The sequence below is a fragment of the Lontra canadensis genome, unplaced genomic scaffold (assembly GCF_010015895.1).
Source record: "Lontra canadensis isolate GAN:19392208 unplaced genomic scaffold, GSC_riverotter_1.0 scaffold130, whole genome shotgun sequence".
Lineage (NCBI taxonomy): Eukaryota > Metazoa > Chordata > Mammalia > Carnivora > Mustelidae > Lontra > Lontra canadensis.
Window position 1 is genome coordinate 1,413,527 of NW_022631124.1, and position 17,822 is coordinate 1,431,348.

The 17,822-nt window shown below is 44.0% G+C and overlaps 1 protein-coding gene across 4 annotated transcripts in view; it reads right to left on the minus strand.

Annotated features, from left to right (window-relative positions):
• ST6GAL2 (ST6 beta-galactoside alpha-2,6-sialyltransferase 2) overlaps positions 1–13,410 on the minus strand; it is a 75,961-nt gene extending 62,551 nt beyond the window's left edge. For 2 of the 4 annotated variants that reach the window (XM_032842422.1, XM_032842424.1), the window contains exon 1: positions 12,256–12,403. The gene's annotated coding sequence lies outside the window, so the exon portion shown is untranslated. Of the gene's footprint in view, positions 1–12,255; positions 12,404–12,953; positions 13,213–13,366 lie in introns of those variants that run through there. The other 2 variants (XM_032842425.1, XM_032842426.1) reach the window with 2 other exon arrangements.
• Between the last annotated feature and the right edge of the window lie 4,412 nt (positions 13,411–17,822).

Consider the following 17,822-nt stretch of genomic DNA (forward strand, 5'->3'; position numbering starts at 1 on the left):
TTAAAAGGGCTTGGGGGTGTGTAGAGATCTAAGGTCATTAAGGAAAAATGAAATAATTTCAACAGATATTTGAATATATTACTTTAAATAACAGCAGTGCCCGGATGCTCTGGGACCTAAACCAGACTATCTACCAGGAGATCGAGTTTTCTTACTTGACCAGCTTCCTTTGTCTGGTGTGTGAACACAGGGACAGATGTGAGTCCGCGCAGATGATGCAGAGATTTACCCACAGCCAAGGGTGGCGATGGGGTCTCCAGAATGAACTGCCACAGTCAGCAGCACCAACAACTGCTAATGGCCAACATACACGAAGTCATTAAAATCCACTTAACTTGACTATGAAAGTGATTTAAAGCTATTTCCATGGGTGAGAAGAAATCCACAGTTAGGTTCTTCTTTCTTTACTCCCAAGTGGTCCCTTGTATCTTAAGCATATGTAAATGGAGCAGGGAAACAGTTTATTCAAATGTCCAGGCATTTTTTTTTTTTTAATTCTCTGTGCTTTTGTTATTATGCCTGCAATGTTCTATCTACCCCCGAGAACTGCCAAAGGTCCCTAACTTCAACCACTGGTAACATTTCTTTAATTTTATTTCTAGTATGGATTTAGAGTCAGGGAAAGAGTCCCTTTAATTAAATGACTCATCCCAGGCATGCCTAGCTCTAACTCAACATTTTGGGAGACTGCAAACTTTAAAACAAAACTCCCTTACTTAGTGGGGAGAGAAATGCACAGCGCTTGGTACTCAAGAGGACAGGCCTCTGGGAAGCTACTGTGAAAATACACTACATTCCACATAAAACTTTAATGACCTCGGCCGCACACTGACCCTCTGTCCTGGGAAGGCACTCCTCAGCCCTGGGCCTGCCTCCCACAGGGAGAGCTAGCAGAACAAGGTCAGGGCCACGCATGTGACAGACACAAGAAGAACACAGCACAGTGTCCTCCCCAGAATTTCAGCTGAAAGTGTGCGTACCTTTCTACTTGCACTCGGCTGGGCTGATCTCAGGATGAAGGGATTGCGTTTATAATTCCTAATGGATAGCTGAGCAGTACCTTTCCAAGTTTTAATACCTATTCGTAGATGATTCATGGGCAGCCAGAAAATAAGGTAGCACAGTAACAAAATGCTGCTGAGCCCATTTGCTCCAGACCAACCTTTATTATCACACCAGGTGCTGATAATGTATGTAGTTCTAATTGTTAGAATTTGATACAACATTTATGAATCCTAGACAAAGTGTGTTTATAAAACCTCCCTAGGCAGTTCCTACCCAATTTATTTACTAATCACTTACCAATTATCCGTGTCCCATACTTCTGAATGCTTTGTTAAAGAGGGGAACAAAGATGCCCAACCACATTTGTAACACTTATGAAAAGAAATGTGAATTTCCAGTTTTCTCTGTGAGATTCACAAGAGGCATAAAAATTAGAAGGTTGAATGGTTTAACTCTCATTTCCTAACATTGGAAGTAAACGTATTTTTTTTTTTCCAGAGTGATTAATAGTAACTCTAAAGATCATCCATGTACAGAACAGTCCACCTGGTCCATGGTTCCTTGTCTTTAGAATGTCCTATTTATAAATGCATGGCTAGAATTGGGGGAGCTACATACATGGAGATTCAGCTTGAAAAAAAAAAAGGCAGAAAAGATCCCAGTTTCTCCCCTTCAGTTTTAGAAATCATGTTTACTAAGAGCAGTCAGTAATCCTTTTAAATCTAGTAATACTTATAGCTCCATTCATTCAGCAAACATTGATCACGCACCTACTGGGCTCAGTACCTTGAGATGTGCTAAAGAACTGGGGTCAGAGCGCCACAGGGCAGCCTGCAAGGACATTACAGTTAAGCAGGGGAGAGAGAAAGGAAAGGTTAATTATAATGTGGGGTAATAAGTACAACAAGGAGAGATGGTGTTCTAGCCCAGGACACCACGCACCATCCGTGCATTTGTGTATACACGTGTGTGACAGAGACAGAGACAGAAAGAGAAAGAGAAAGAGAAAGAGAAAGAGAAAGAGAAAGAAGCAGTTCCATCCTTAGACACAGCCCAAAACAGTCAGAGAGAACTTAGTAGTGGGAAAGCGTAGACCAAAACAGGGGGGCTCAATCCAGAAGCACATGATATTCTAAAAATTCCAGGCCGTGTCCTTTATGCAATGCGGTGGGGGGACACTGGATTAGGGGGGCAGCGCTGGAGCACCTAAGGAGAGGAGAGGAGTCACATGATCAAGGTTAGGGTTAGAAAAGAAGGCTCTGCCCATATGGACAATGGGTGGGGGTTCAAGAGGTGAGCAAGAGGGAATGGAGCCATCTGTAAAATGAATTCCTCTTATAAAATGCTCCTTCAGCTAATTGGGCAGGGCGTCCCTCCATTTTTTTCTGTGGGGAACACGATAAACAATAGAAGCTGACGCCCAAAAAACACTTTGCCCTCCAGAAACAGTAAATGTCAGGAGAGAGACTCTGGACAGTCACATGAAGTACAATCACCAAGTCCTGAGCCACTTAAGTAGCAAATGCCCAAGGGCGTGCTGAACAAAAGCTGCATTTTCAGAGGCAGGTAAGAGATCCAGCTTCCTTTTTGGGAGACAGAAACCAAATCATGAGCCTCGTTATGCCCTGTGAGCTCGGTGGCCAAAATACCCTGTTCTCTCTCCACTGGTTCCATCGGCATCTGGCTTTGGGTTTAAGCCAATCTTTCTGGCTTTGGGCAAATCCTGAATTGATACAATATAATCTGAGGACATTGGATCATTATGAAACAATCTGCCTGTTAACATTTTTGCTTTTAAATCACTTCCAATTTTTACTCTTTTCCTTTCTGGTAAACTTTGAGATACCATTCTACCTTTTCTTTATATCCCTTTGAACATTAGTTGCTTGGTGTAGTGAAAACCTCTCCCCAAGTTGGTCAGTGCCCACTCCAAGTACAGACCAGGCAAGGGATAGCCTGGAACTGAGTTTTTAGATTTTTTTATTTTTAAGATTTTATTTATTCATTTGAGAGAGAGAGAGAGAACATGGGAGCAGGGTAAAGGGCAGAGGGAGAACAGACTCCCCGCTGAGCAGGGAGCCTGCTGGGCTCTATCCTGGGACTCCAGAATCATGACCTGAGCCAAAGGTAGATGCCTAATGATCAAGCCACCTAGGCACCCCTAAGATTTTTCAGGTTTTTTTTTTATTATCTCCAAATTGAGATTTAGAATATTTCTATGAAAACAAAAACTCTATGAAATCTATGTGACTTTAATCGTCCATATCTTGCTGAATTTTTCTGAGCTAGTTCCTTAAAAAACATCTCCTAAGAAAGTCTAGCTGTATCATGTAAAATATCTCATAGAGCTATCCATTTTTCGGTGTCCACTTGCAGTACTGAAGTATGCCAATTCACAAGCCGGGGGCCGAGAGTGGCCAAATGAAATTAAATTCAGTTAGTAAAGAAAGTTTCATTTTGAAGGTTTTTTTCCCCCATAGAACTGTCATATGTTCAGTTTTATTTCTAATAAACTGAAATATATTAAAATGTATCTTTGAGATTTAGAACATAAGGTTACTAGCCTTTAATACAGTTTAAAATTTATTTCTGATCCTGTCATGCAGCGAACAGAAAGGAAGATCTATAGTATCCAACAAATGGCAAAACTAAGCTCTAATGTTATTAACAACTGGTTGTTAATAACAAAATGCATTTTATGCAGCATGGAAGTTTCAGTGACTGGAACAAATATTAAACTTCTCTAGTTTAAAGCACACCCTGTATTTCCTTGCTGGTTAACGCTGCTCTAACCCTAAAAAATATATATACTGAATTGTTAAAATGTTATTTTCTTTAAAATTGAACATAAGCAGGTGACACAAAACTAATCTGTCCTGTGAGAAATCAGGATAGTGATTACCTTCCGCAAGACAGTGACCAGAAGGAGAATTTGGAAGCTTCAGGATGCTGGTAATATTTGATTCTTGAGCTAGCTGGTTATGTGGGTGTATTCGGTTTATGAAAACTCATCAAAGTTTTCGCGTACGATCTGCGCACAGTTGACACTGGCTAAAGATTCAATAATTACTTGTCTTTGCAGCAATTCCCTGGTTAAGAATACAGCGGAAGAACTCAAGACAGGTAAAGTTGTTGCCCAAAAGCCAGAGTAAAACTGAACTTGGAGAAGCGACGCTGCCTCCCACATCGCACAGACACAAGAAGCACGTGCCGCACAAGGACATGGTTAGAAAATGAAGAAGAAGATAGGAGAACAGACCTCTCTGGAGGAGTAAGTAAGTGGCATGGGGTGGGGGGTAGAAATGGCAGGTTTCTATGTATCTCTTTTCTCCTCCCAGATTCCATCTGATGCCATCCATTTCTGGTTTCAAGATGAGCATGACATGAGCCAGTTCTTACTGATTAGTGTCTTCCAACCCTGGATGTTTTAGCCAAATCTCTGAGGGCCTATTTGATTCGCAAGGGAATGGCTAATTTTGCTTCTCTGTATCCTCTTGAGATCCTAGAAGGAGGTTCAGTGGCATTGTTCTACCTCCATTGTATTTGAGGTTGATGAAATCTGATTTGTGAGCATGAGGGTAGGTGACAAGAATAGTGTCACATGAAAGCAAATGTAATCCCATGAATTGGGAAAAAAAAAAAAAAAAGGATACGCTCCGGACTTGTTTTGTTCAATGATGTCACTCCAAGATCCCCAAGTTGAAGAAATGCTATGGCATCAGCTTCTTTTAGTAAAACATGAACATGTATCTCCCATTCTACCAATGCCAGCAATGGTGTCCTTGACCCAGTCACTGCTTTTTCTCTCTCTACAAACCATCAGGTCCAAGCGAAGGAAACGGCATTTTGAAGTACACACCTAAGTGAACAGTCCAAGGGACTTCCCCTTATCTCAAAAAAAGATTTGCTTAGCAACTACAAAGAATAAACAAGGGGAATGTTTAAATACCTAGTTGCAATGATCAATCCTTGTTTTCTAGCCACAACATAAGAAAACAAAAACAAAACAAAACAAAACAAAAAAATGCACACTATAAAGCAAACAAACAAAAATGTACATGACCTTTTTCCTATGATTCCATTCTCTGTCTCCCTTTCCTCACATGCAGAACTTGAATTTTTTCCCTGAGAGAAAAGACTATGTGTGTTCATAGAAAATATGTACTCTGGAAAGCCAATTAATTGATCTATGGATGTTTTTCAGTTCAATAAGGAATGGTTCTAAGAAATGGCCTTCCTACCAGGCTGCCACCTTCTAGGTTGAACTTGGCAGAGGGCAACCCCCACCCCTGGCTGCCAGCTGCACCAATGCACTAAGCATCAGGGTTCCTGGTAGGCTCTACATGGATACGGCAGTTGCCAGACCGAATATGTGGGCCATAATGCAGGATAACTTTGTATATTATAAACTCCCCTTTCACTTCCAATACAATATCGTGAGTTCAAGATACATCTAATTTGGACAACTGAGAGGCAGGGACCCACTGGGCGCTCTCTGGGGTCAGCAGAGTTTAGTTTTGCCCATAAAACCTGTCTATCCTCTATCTGATCATACTCACAAGAGTTCCATGTTATCCTTGGGTTATACATACCACTAGGAACAAGGATTCCCTGTTCCAGGAGTTTTTTGACTACCCCTCATGAAGCACATTTTTTAAATACAATTTAAATAAATTAATTCTGCTCTTTCTGTGTATGTATTACACAGCAATATGTGGGGTATTTCTGGGTTATGATTATAATACATTAATGATATGTTTTAATTATGTGAAAATTACAGTGTGTGGCCAGTAGAGACATGTTTGGGTTTAAGTCACGGAAGCACTCCCATTATTTTCCAGTCACATTATAAACGTTTTCCTACTACTATCAAGTCAGTTTCTGAAAGTCTCCTGCCTCAAATAGTTAATGAAGCAATCTATTTAATGGCATTCTCTGAATGTTATTATAAAGTATCAAGTATTTAGTTGGGCCAATTACTTAATTGGTTCAACTCTCCCAGCTACGAATTTTGAACATAGGGCAGAGGACTATAGTTTGTAACTACACTGTGATTCCAAGGAAGAAAACTGCCCTTTGAAAAATGTAAATCAGATACCTACATACATATTACATACACACGGATACACATATACTAATATAAAGTAATGATGTCGCACTGATCAGCTTCCCATTATTCATCAATTGTTCCCCAAAAATATCTTGAGCACCAGAGGGTATCAATTTTTTTTTTTCCAAATCAAACATTTGAGCTTGCTATTGTCTTAATTATTTTTACCTAAAGTTTAAAAAGATTGAAGACATTACAATTCAGGGTAACTTCAACTAGTTACCTGTTCTCTCAGAGGGAGACTAAGTCACATGCACTACTGGGCCAACTTCAGGTCCACCTGAAACCCCTAACATGGCTCCACTTCTTTCAGGCCATCAAATAGCTAACTAATGTATAGGGCTCCACATGGGTTCTCCTGGCTGCCCTGCCTGAGAGGCCTCCCTTGGGAGTTAGTGTCAACAGTCAAAAACATTCTGTGGGGTGCCTGGGTGGCTCAGTGGGTTAAGCCTCTGCCTTTGGCTCAGGTTGTTATCCCAGGGTCCTGAGATCGAGCCCCGCATCGGGCTCTCTGCATAGCGGGGAGCCTCCTTCCCCCGCCCCCCTCTGCCTACCTCTCTGCCTACTTGTGATCTCTTTCTCTCTGTCAAATAAATAAATAAAATCTTAAAAAATTTTTTAATTAAAAAAAAGTTCTGTAAGGCACTAAAGGTACCTTGAAGATGCTGTTGTTGTGTTACAGATACACACACAGACACACACATAAATTGTGTTTTCCTATATCTATCCTATTAATAATAAATCAAAAGTAAAGTTGAAACCCTGCATGTTTTGATAACCTTCGATCAAGCCACTGATAATTTGGAACATGCGATTCTCTCAGAGATATGAATACAGGAAAAAGAATGTTCTTCTCTCCATCAGAAGGTCAGGACTCTAAGCCACTCACTCTAAGTTATTCGACGGTTGTAAATCCCAACAATTAATGCATAAGTATCTTAATTCAGGTTCTCACTCCTAATTACGACTGGCAAGCCTTATTAATGCAGGGACGTATTCCTTCTGTATTTGCACATGTATGTGCGTACATGTACGTGTGTGTGTGTGTGTGTGTGTGTGTACATGTTCTTTTTAAGGACAGACCTCTTTTCTGTATGGGGGATATAGTTTTCCTAATTTTAAAATATAATTTACACAGCAAGATCCCTCTTCTCATAGTACAACCAAATCCATCCATTCAATCACACACTTCTATTTCTATAGCTTAACTGGGTTGACTCTGTCATTTAAGAAGCAAATCCAGTATAAGCTCTCTTTTTCTACTGGATTGTGGTCAGAGGCCCAAACACAGGTTTTTAGCACATAGTAACATACTTATCTTTCAGAAAAGTCATCACTACACTTTCGAGGAAGCTACTTCTCAAATTTATCTCTGAATAATGAAAGCTCTCAGATTATCTAAGAGACTTACCCTTTTCCCAATTTAATTGAAAGCTAAGTCATTTTGGAAACCACAATTACCAACACGCAAGAACCTCTCCTTGAAAAATTTGTATAATCTGAACATGGAAAACCAATTGTTTTAAATTTAATAATGCATTTCCCTCTCAGGCTCAAATACGAGGAACAGCCTAGAGTAGAACTTAATGTGTGAATTATAAACTTCCGAAAACAGCAGCTTCTAATCAAGATATCGAAGGATTTTTCTTTACAGAGTATTGTCTCATGCTTTAGCCAATGTATTTCTAAATGTCCCGAGAGACTACTTTCTGAGCTTTGCTCTCTTCACTGACCTGATAACTCAGAGTGTAAGGATAATTTTCTCAAATCTTAGCTTAACATTTTGCTTGGAAATTTCACTTGCTAAGACACCCTTCATACAAGCCCGATTTTCATTCTAATACTGAATGCCCAGATAGTCTCACCTATGGGGGCCATTTTTAAGTTGCATTTCGTGCCCCTTTCTGCTTCCAGATTCTGTTGAATCTGGCTTTGCCGGATGAGTTCCCCTGCCATCCCCTTCCATCCTGTACAATCTTCCTCATCCAGCAACCTCGGCCATGGTCTGAGACATGAAATCTCACGGTCACAGCCCTTCTCAGGCTCCAAGACAATGGCCACCAGAGGAGTCATGCCTGCTTCTCCATGGAGTCTGAGCTCAATCTTCACTGCACAGACTTCCGAACACACAAACCCAGGTCCCAAACCCAGCTCTACCACTCTCCTACTAGGGGACACTTGAGGAAGGTACCTCATCTTTCTAAGGCTCAGTGTGCTCACTTGTAAAATGGGGATAACCATACTTCCCGGGGTTGGTGCTAGGTGTACTATGATAAGCTGGGCAGAGCAAGAGGCAGTGTATGGTCCACAGTCAGTCTGGAGCAATCGCTGTGATTATTCTTGGAGTTACTAGTCTCTCTCCGGGCCACATGGTGTTTGGAGGGATGTCCAGCATGTTAACTAAAGAGCGATTCGCCTCTGAGTATGGGAATTCGCTGTTAAGTATGCGAGAGTATATAATTCCAACTGCGTGGAATCCCAGCAAGAGAAGCCACCTTGGAGAGGATTTAATCTGTGTATGGCTTCATTTCCCAGCCTTGGAAGCCGGTCCAGCTCAGACTTGCTTCCAAGACCTGCTCTGCAAGGACAGCACTCCCTAGGACTTGGGTTTGAGGGCACTGGCCAAGAGATTTCCTTGCTGTTTCTTCGCTCTCTGAGGAAGAACTGCAAAACCAACCCACACACCCCCTTGTTAGAGCCCATGTCTACTTCGAATTCAGAATTCTTTCCTAGGGAAGACCACAGGGGGCAGCAGAACCCAGAAGGGACAAAGAGCAGTTCTGGGCAGAGAAATCCGGGGGAGTGTGGGTGCATTTCTCTGATACCATTTCCATCCAGAGAGCAATTCCTCCCCAAATCAGAAGTGACTCGGCACTCACTGTGGGATGACCCGGAACCTGCCAGTGGCCAAGTGAAGACAGTGGAAAGGCAACTGCTGGTAACCGGCTTTTACCCAGCGGCTGCAGGTCTAGGACCTATGCTAGTGCTGGACCAAACCACTGCTATCTGGAAGACCTTATGACGTCCAGTTCACACCTCACACCCTTGAAATGCATGGCCTCCACTTCGCCCACAGGTGGGGTGGGTTCCAAGCACTGCAACTGTTTCCCATCAATTCAGCGTGTGGGGAGGGGTTTGGACTTGGAATTGCAGATTAGGATGGGATTTGGTAAGGGGCATAACAAATCCATATTTCTCTGATACTTCTGTCTGTGCCTTGTATACTTAATTATGTTTACAGACAAATCTCTCAAAAGTAGGAAGGAGGCTTTCAGAAAAATGCAGATACATTAAACTGAAAGTCTGACTTTATCCACTAACAGTAGCTGGTCAGCTTCCACAGCACATTCAATCTTGACCTTGACCTCCACCTGTTGAGAACATTGAAAATTGCTATGTAAATGTACACCTGCACTTTCCTGATTCCAAAATTAGCATCTGATTCTATGTAATTATTTCTTTTACACTCAGTGGTGAACTTCATCCCGTAATTCTTTTTGGAAGAGCTTTCAATGTTTAAAAACTTAAAACTTAACATACACCTGTCATGAGGGTACTACTTTATGCTTAGACATTTAAGCAAGTTGGATGAAGTACTTTATTTAACTTAATCAGTCAAAATTTAAGATCATATAAGAGAAGATCCAAGAGGGGGAAAAACACATCACAAATAAAGAGAGGGTGAATATTTAAAAGAATACCCCCATTATCGATGCCTAATACATTTTTATTCAGAAGTATTAGGAAAGAGGCATTAAATCGAAAATCAACTGTTTCTCAAAGGGCAAATACTTCCAAGTTTGTGGAAAGGAACTCAGCATTTAATTGATCTAAGCAGTAGACGCAGAAAGCTCAGGATGAGTTTGTCATTTTAGGAAAGACTTGAGCCCTTGGCAAACAAACGCTTGGGTACATTCTGGACCTACAGTATACCACTGCAGTTAGTATAAGCAACAGGTCACAGACATACTTGAATCATCTTGGAAAGAGGAGAACCTCAGGAAAAAAGCTCTGGAAGCAAGTACCTCCAGGGCTTTCTTAGCATCCCCTTCATAATTTAACCTGTATCTCGCTGGCTGACCACAAATCCTCCCTTAGCCCCAACTTAAGTCTTCACCCCCAGAGTAAATAAACCCTTCCTTTTCTTAACTGTCCTCACCAGAAAGTGAGCGTGGTGGATTGATTGCCCTTCTCTGACCAATAAGTCCATATATATATATGTATATACATATATATATATATATGTATATACATATATATGATTTGAAGATTTATTTATTTATTTTAGAGGCTGAGAAAGAGCATGAGTGGGTAGAGGAGCAGACAGAGAGAGACAGGCAGACTCCTCGGTGAGTGCAGCTCGATCCCAGGACTCTGAGAATCATGACCAGAGCCAAAGTCAAGCACACACTTAACCCACTGTGACACCCAGGCGCCCCCATTCACTTATTTTAAACATTAAATTATCTCAGCCTTGAACCCTCCAGTCTGCATATCCTCATTTCATTATCTTTACTTTCTAGATAGATTGCACCACCTAAGAAACCCATCAAATGCTGGCCTTTGCTCTGACCACGCTCCAACAGTCTCTACCTCTGTCTAAACTGTGAGGCTCAGAATTCCACCAAGAGCCGAGGCTCACCTCACAATTTTGCCAAGAGAATTCACTTAAAATTCCAGAAGGTCCAACTGCACCAAGCCAAAAGGTAAAATACTAAATTTACAGCAAGCACAATAAAAACTGGATCAAGATTTCAACATGTCTGAGTGCCCCTGCTTTTAACGTAACTGTAAAATTCAAGGCAATTCACCTATTATTTTAGGTTGTTCTCTGTTTTGATCATAATACTTATTAACCATTGTCAACAGTTTTTCTCAAGCTTTAGTAGGAAATGCAAGCCTTGGAGTGCTGCAAAAATTCTGGTTGCCAGTTTCAGAAAAGTAATGGGAGAAGGAAAATGGGTAAAAATAAGTTCAAGGCCACACATCATTTTTTTCTTTGAAAGGAAGTGTTAGCCCTAAGTTTGCAACAATACGATCACATACACAGCACTTCAATTTTTGAAATTCTTCATTGGTCACAATTATCTCAAAATGGCAAATATATTGAGCAAAATTAAAAAAAAAAAGTAATTATCGAGTAACACGCATGAGGCTTTTTAAATATGCCCAAAGCGCTTAACACAAAATCTGTTGCAAGTGCTCCAACAATACCCTCACCCAAGCAGCCAGTGCCCGGTGCAGAGGATCAGCAAAGCCCTTGCACTGTTAGAACGCAAAAGGCACAGAAAACAAAGATTTCAACCAAATATGGTTTGCTTTTCGTCAAATTTTCAGCATGACCCTGTAAAAATAAGTTCACAAAAAACCAGCCAAGCATAACTTTTCTCCCCAAGTGCTTCTCGGATTATAAAACAGCTTTGAAAGTTCAGCCTGACAAAACAAATATGGTACTAGGAGGAGAGACCTGGAAGGCAACCACAAAAAAGTCTCATTTAAATTCCTGGAAAGCAGGGCTTCTCCAAACACAGCTATTCAGCTCTCTTTGGAAGGCATCACTTGCTGCGAGCCACAAGTTTAACTTCGCTCGGTGCCCTGGCACCGTCAAATCCTAAAGAAATGGGTGTTAACGTTGCTTACCCAAAAGAATGCATCAAATATCTTCTCTACACACGGAGAAAAGTACAACTTAAAAGCAAGAGTTTTCCCCGTACGAGTGCCTAGAATGAACACCCGGGTATTTGGGATTCTAAGGATCCCTTCTGCCCCTACACATAGCTATAGCAAACTAGAGATCGATAGAACACACTTTAAGCTTTAAGAAGTGCAGTTTTGCATGGGGGTGGGGAGGAGGAAGGCAATTAAAAATCTCGATTCCCTCCCAGAGCCAAATTAAAGAAAATAAAAGATCGCCGTTTTATTGACTGAACCGCAGGAGCACAGCTGTGTCCGCCCGTCCCCAAAGCTCAAGCCTCTCGAAGAATGTCTTGCTTCTCCCCCAAAACACTCAACCTCCCCCTCCCAAGGTCTGTCTGGCTCCGGGTCGCCGAGCCTAACTCCCTACAGGGCAGCGCGCAGCCTGCAGCGACACCGAGACAGACGTATTCCTACCGTCCGATCCCAAGCTCTCCTGGACCAACCTTCTCCGGACGCCGCGCCTCTCAGCGACCGACCCCGCGGTGCTTGGCGCTCCCCGGCCGCGCGGCGCTAGAGTCGAAGACGCGCGTGTCACATTTTATTCCCCGGCAGCCGCTCGGGCGCGCGCGCCACGCGCTCCCATACTCCCTCGGCCGCCAGCGGGAGCCGGGAGCCGGTAGACCCGGCCAGGGGCGCCCGATGCGCGCCGCGGAACTTGGGGTCTGCGGACGCCGAGCGCGCGGCTGAGATCCTCCTGCTGGTGGCCTCCCCCGCCTCCGCGGAGCAGCCTCCGCGGAGTAGCCTCCGCGGAGTAGCCTCCCCGCGCCACCTCGGGGGCCCCGAACGACCGGCGCCCGCGTCCCGGGAGGCCTGTGGGATCACCTCCACGGGGCCAGAGCCGCTCCGCGTCGGGCGGCAGCTGCAGGCGCGGCGGGTGGCTTGGTCTCGGGGCCGGCGCGGCGCTGCGCTCAGCCCCGCGCCGCGCGCCTCATTGTTCCCGGCAGCCGCGGCGGCGGCGGCGGCGGCGCGGGCGACTGGAGGGACCGCGGCCCGGAGCCCCGCGGCTAGGCGGTGGCTCCCGGCCCGCGAGCTGAGCTTGCGCCGCGCCCCGCCCCCGGGCTCCGCGCGTCCCCTCCGCCCGCCTCGGGTCCCCCTCCCATTGCCGGCGCCTCTGTCCTCCCCCATCCCGACCTGGGCTCACCTAGCGGCCGGGCGCCGGGCACTGGGAAGTTGCACAGTCCGCTCCCCGCGCCCCCGGCCAGCCAGTCGGGGTGCACCGCGGGGCGCTCCCCGACTGCGCGCGGAACCCTGTCTCTGGCAGAGAGCGACTGCAGACTTGGGCTGCGTGGGGCTGCGCGGGCGGCGCGGTTGCCTAAAAAGGCATGCCTCTTCCCGGCCGCCGCCTGCAGCCAGCCCCAGTCCCTAGCAGGGTTACCTGCACCGGCACCGCGCGGGGAGTTCGGCGGACACGCCGGTCCCGCGGGCAGCAGGGATGCGAAATGTGAACAGGCTGTGAGTGGCGGGCAGGGGATTCCGCGCGCCTGGCCCCGCGGAAGTGAGTCTTTGTGTTCCCCGCTTGAACACACCCTCCCGCCGCGCCGCAGGCCGGGCTACCTGCGCTGGAGGCAGCGCCCGCGAGCCAGCCGGGTGGGGCGCAGGGGAGCGCAGCATCCTCCCCGGCCCACAGGCTCCCTTTGTTTCTCCCGCGCCGCCGCCTGTCCTCGCTCCCCGGAGCTTCTCCGGGGCGCCCTAGGGTTGGGGTTGGACTTGAAGACCAGCCACCTTCCACTTGCGAAGGGCCGCCCACCAAGTCCGGGGAAGGAATTCCGTAGAGGCCCCCACCTACCCGCCCTTCCCTACCGCCAGCCCCTATCCCGGAAGGATGGGAAAGTTCTCGGGACGGTGGCGCCCGAGGCTGTCCTCTGGGCGCTGGGAGAATCCGCCGCGGGAGCGGGCGGCGACTTGGGGCCCGGCAGCTGGAGCTGGTGGGTGGGGCCGCCGGGAGCCGCAGATCGGGTGTCCCTTTGCTCGCGTGCGGAATGTCCATTTGTCACCACGGCCCTCTTGCCCTTCTCGGGCGGCCTCAGCTGGTCCCAGGACCCAAGACCGCGCCGCCCTTTGTTTGCTGATAAACACGCTCCTTTGAACTTCAACGTGTCTTTCCGAGTGCGTGGGGTGGCGCTGGGTCCCCGCTCCCCTACCCTGTCCTCCCGGGGGTCCTCTCCCTGACTGAGAGCGTGGGGGAGCTCCCAAGTAGAACTAGCTTGAGGTGGGTGATAGTACCACATGGTGCCCATCCATCCCAGTGGGACAAGTTACCCGCTGTCCTCTCAATCCCAGGTCCCTTCAGGGGCTAGTATCATTTTGAAGACACAAAGCCTTCACTAAATATACCATTTTAAAATTTGTATAACGTTCAATTACCTAATAAAGACTTTTTAAGAATAAAACGATTGCCTAGATACCCAATTCATTCAGTACTATGGACTGCCTACTGTGTGCTGGGGACTCCGGGTTCAGCAGCAGACAAGTAAAGGTGAATAAAATCTCTTTCCTACTCTCAAAAGGTTTGCAGAAATTTAAAACATCACGGAGGTTCAACTAAAACTGACTGGGCAATATGCATTGTACTCAATCAAAAGCATGGGTTAAAAAGCGTGCTCAGTATTTCCCCAGTTTTGCTAATGTTTTCTGACACCTAGAATTGTCCAGAACTGCATGAAGGGATAATGTGTCACAGGATTTAACAACAATGACCACTGTATTCCACTACTGCGAAATATTATAGTGAGGCTAAAAGTAAGTTTAAAAAAGTGGGGGAGGGCGGGGCAGGATAGAGTCCAGTGGCCTTGGGGGAGGGGAGGAGAAGGGGAGGAAGTAATGCAAGGGTGCAAGTGGAAAAGTAACCCCCTTATCAGCTGAAAGGCCACTGTGGACCTTGGTTTTTCTCTTCTGTGTAGGGTATGTAATAGTACCAACCTTCAAGGTTCCTTGTAAGAAGCAGAGATCTCGAGTTAAAAGTGTCTCCCTTAGTGCCTGGAATCTGATGCTTAATAAATTGTAGTAATTAATAAATTATGGTGTTAAAGCACTTCAATGGTGAAGGAAAAAAATAATTTGTATACACTTGTTGTGTATTTGTATTTTATATACTTCTTGTTTCTTTGCATGAATGACCTAAAGTTGACACGTTGGCTACATTAAAGAAATCTCAATGAGAAGTTAAATAAGAGTGGTCAAGTAACAATTAACTTGATGCTTGTAGAAAAATTACCACCTGAAGGCAAACATGCAAATCACTGTTGTAAAATTTTAAGTGGATGGAGTTTATTATTTATGATTGGGGATAGTGAATGAAGTGGTACCTGAGTGGCTTAATCTATTGCTTCCTGAAGAAACCAGAAATCTAGTTGATGTACATCAAGCTATCAATTGATGCTTATTTCTTTTGAAGTGTAATGGTAAATAAAATATTTTGACATCCTTTAGTTTAATTGCTTAGAGGAACATCAAATAGGAGCAGATTATTAACGTCATTTATGAGTCTACGAATTTGTAAGACATTCCTGGGCTGTCCTGGCACATTATATCCCTTTCCTTAAACAAAACAAAGCACAACAACCAAAACAAACAGACAAACAAACAAATAAATAAATAAAAATAAAATTACTCCTCCAAATAAGAAAATTCCTGCATCAGAAACCTGCTTGCTCTTATCCATTTGCTCATACCATCTTCAATTTTCTTTTCAGTTTTTAAACTCACAGCTCCCCCACTGACCCATTCACTGTTGATCCATGATGGGCTGTTTCACAGGAAACACTCCTTCTGTTTGGAGGAAGTCATTGTTGGTTAGCAGTCAAATCAGGAGGCTCAGTGAATCTCCCAGTTGAGAAGTATTTGAGTTTGGGGAGTAACTAAAAAGTAAATATTTCCTAAAGGTACCATTGCTGAGTCTGGGGCATTTGTTTCGCTTAAGTACTGTTCATAGAAAATATTTCTTCCTGTTTATTTTGCCATTCAGCTGTGACAGTAAACCCATATATTCTTTTACAAGTGGGGAAACTGAGGCTGACTTTTTTTTTTTTTTTTTTTTAGTACTGTTTTCTCTAAGCATTTTCTCTTCTGGTTCTGACTTACCTGGGATGCCGTTCTGTAAAATGCATTGAGCCCCTCAGGGAGGAAAATCACCTATAGATGTGTTCTTCATATTTAATCAGTGAAACAAATCTGTATGTAGTCAGCTAAAAATGAATCTCAGGTACTCATTTGTTTAGAGCCCATTATACAATGCTAAGATAAGGAAGAAACATTTGTTTTCTACCCAACCTATTGATTTCTATTTATTTATTTACTTATTTATTTTATATTTTTCTAATTTAAAAAAAATTAACATATATTACTAGCACTAGGGGCACAAGTCTGTGAATTTTCAGGCCTACACACTTCACAGCACTCATCACAGCACACACCCTTCCCGATATCCACAAGCCAGCCACCCTCTCCCCACCCCCTTCCTCTGGCAACCTCCAGCTTGTTCTGTCAGATCAAGAGTCCCTATGGCCAGTCTCCCTCCTGATCCTGTCTTGTTTCATTTTTTCCTTCCCTACCTCCAAAGCTCCCACTTTGCCTCTCAAATTCCTCATATCAGGGAAATGAAATGATAATTGTCTTTCTCTGATTGGCTTATTTCGCTCAGGGTAATACTCTCTAGTTCCATCCAGGTCATTACAAATGGCAAGATTTCATTTCTTTGAATGGCTGCATAGTATTCAATTGTATATAAATACCACATCTTCTTTATCCATTCATCTGTTGATGGACATCTAGGTTCTTTCCATAATTTGGCTGTTGTGGACATTGCTGCTATAAACATTTGGGTGCACATACCCCTTTGGGTCCCTACATTTGTATCTTTAGGGTAAATACCCAGTAGTGCAATTGCTGGGTCATAGGGTATCTCTATTTCAGCTTTTTGAGGAACCTCCATGCTGTTTTCCAGAGTGGCTGCACCAGCTTGCATTCCCACCAACAGTGTAGGAGGGTTCCCCTTTCTCCACATCCTCACCAGCATCTGTCATTTCCTGACTTGTTAATTTTAGCCATTCTGACTGATGTGAGGTGATATCTCATTGTGCTTTTGATTTGTATTTCTCTGATGCCGAGTGATATGGAGCATTTTTTCAAGTGTCTGTTGGCCATCTGGCTGTGTCCTTTGCAGAAATGTCTGTTCATGTCCTCTGCCCGATTCTTGATTGGATTATTTGTTCTTTGGGTGATGAGTTTGCTAAGCTCTTTATAGATTTTAGATTCTAGCCCTTTATCTGATATGTTGTTTGCAAATATCTTCTCCTATTCTGTCCGTTGTCTTTTGGTTTTGTTGCCTGTTTCCTTTGCTGTGAAAAAGATTTTGATCTTGATGAAATCCCAATAGTTCATTTTTGCCTTTTCTTCCCTTGCCTTTGGTGATGTTCCTGGGAAGAAGTTGCTGTGAATGAAGTCAAAAAGGTTGCTGCCTGTGTTCTCCTCAAGGATTTTGATGGATTCCTTTCTCACATTGAGGTCCTTCATCCATTTTGAATCTATTTTCATGTGTGGTGTAAGGAAGTGGTCCAATTTCATTTTTCTGCATGTGGCTGTCCAATTTTCCCAGCACCATTTGTTGAAGAGGCTATCTTTTTTCCATTGGACATTCTTTCCTGCTTTGTCGAAGATTAGTTGACCATAGAGTTGAGGGTCTATTTCTGGGCTCTCTATTCTGTTCCATTGATCTATGTGTCTGTTTTTGTGCCAGTACCATACTGTCTTGATCATGAGAGCGTTGTAATAGAGCTTGAAGTCCGGAATTGTGATGCCACCAACTTTGGCTTTCTTTTTCACCATTCCTCTAGCTATTAGGGGTCTTTTCTGGTTCTATAGAAATTTTAAGATTATTTGTTCAATTTCTTTGAAAAAAGTTGACGGTATTTTGAAAGGAATTGCATTAAATGTGTAGATTGCTCTAGATAACATAGACATTTTCACATATTTGTTCTTCCAATCCATGAGCATGGAATGTTTTTTCATTTCT